Source organism: Anolis carolinensis, chromosome 1 (genome assembly GCF_035594765.1).
Source record: "Anolis carolinensis isolate JA03-04 chromosome 1, rAnoCar3.1.pri, whole genome shotgun sequence".
NCBI lineage: Eukaryota > Metazoa > Chordata > Lepidosauria > Squamata > Dactyloidae > Anolis > Anolis carolinensis.
The window spans coordinates 257665155-257666771 of NC_085841.1; positions in this window are offsets into that span (position 1 = coordinate 257665155).

The following is a 1617-nucleotide window of genomic DNA, read 5'->3' on the forward strand; positions in this document are numbered from 1 at the left end:
TCTTGATGGTGCCACCCTGTTTGAGAAAGCTGCTTATGGAATACAAACAGCTCCAATTGCTGTGATCCAAGACAGGAGGCAGTGTGGTTGTTTGGATTAAAGAAAAGGATTTCATTTGGAAGGGTGTGTAATTGGCGGCTTCTGCCGCCCTCAAGAGGAAATGTTCAGTGAAGTGAATTCCTGTTTCACATTCATATAAAGCTCCAGTGAATTTGATAACAGTATCAGTCAGTCAAAGCTCCTGGCCTAGAAATGGAGCTCTTTCCTCTTAGCATTTCATGTTGCTAATGAGGGATTAATTCTCGCAATTCACAGTTCTTCTCGGGTAAGCTAAAGATGCTAAGGCTTCTAAATATTTTCATTTCTCATGCCAGCCCTTCTCAGTGTTATGTAAGAACTTCTTATCCCTGCCTGTTGGCATTTCAAAGATATCTGGAGTAGTGCCAGTTCCACATAGCTGTTTTTAGCTTTTGCAATGGAAACATAAATGAGTGCAGAGGCATATCAGCTACCACCACTGTGCTCAGTATGGAGTGTAGCAATCTCTTGCTTGTAATCAAATTTAAGCCCAGTTCCTATTAAAATCTACCTACAACCACAACGGCGCTCCATGCAGTCATTCCGGCTACATGACCTTGGAGATGTCTACAGACAACGCTGGCTCTTCGGTTTAGAAATGGAGATGAGCACCAACCCCCAGAGTCAGACTCGACTAGACTTAATGTCTGGGAAAAACCTTTACCTTCACCTTTTTACAACCACAAATCCAGTCCTGCTTACATGGGTGCATTAGCAAATAGTTCTAAGCTTGTTGGGTTTGGAAACTTAACTTGTTTCCAAAGAAGGCCATGTGGGATTAAACTGAATGAGAAGAGGACATGGATACTGTTTTTCATTTCCCTCTCAGATCTATTGCACCACTTCAGCTTTCCATGGAATTCTACTTTTACAGATGAAATTTATCTGTTTATCCCTCTAATAGAGATGAAAAAGGGATTGTTGCCCTCTGCTATTTGATTTATCCTTTCTTTCCTACTGTTCTACTTGCTAAACCTACTGTAGGGATGAAGCTTCCATCTTTTATCACTGTCTGATTTGTGCTTCTGAGAGCTGAAACACAGAGCATCTGTGAGGACCAGTTTTCTTCATTCTGGTCTAAATGAAACTAAACCAGTCTCCTGGTGAGTTACCCAGTTGCTGGCAATCTTGCATAGAGTGATCATTTCAGAATTCACTGGCGGGGGGATGCTCACAGAAAAGTTCACAAGGGACACTGTAATTTGAAGTTACAAGACAGTATTGTGTTATTCCAAAAGCACATGCTGTGGGTACTTTTTAAAATAATCCTTTCAAGTGTTACAGCCCTTCACACATATTATTTCCTATAATCCTTATGTCAGCTCTGTAATGTAAGCCAACATTATCTTCTATTTTGTAAACAGCTGAAATGAGATTGAGAGAACACGTAGTAGGTTTACCTGAGCCCATGTGGTAAGTTAACGGCAGGGAAGGAGACCCTCTGTTCTGTAGTTTGGTCTCAGCTGTGATAGTGAACTATTGTCACAATAACATTAGCAGAGGATATTTCCCGATTCCCTTTTTGTTAAAACTTAGGCA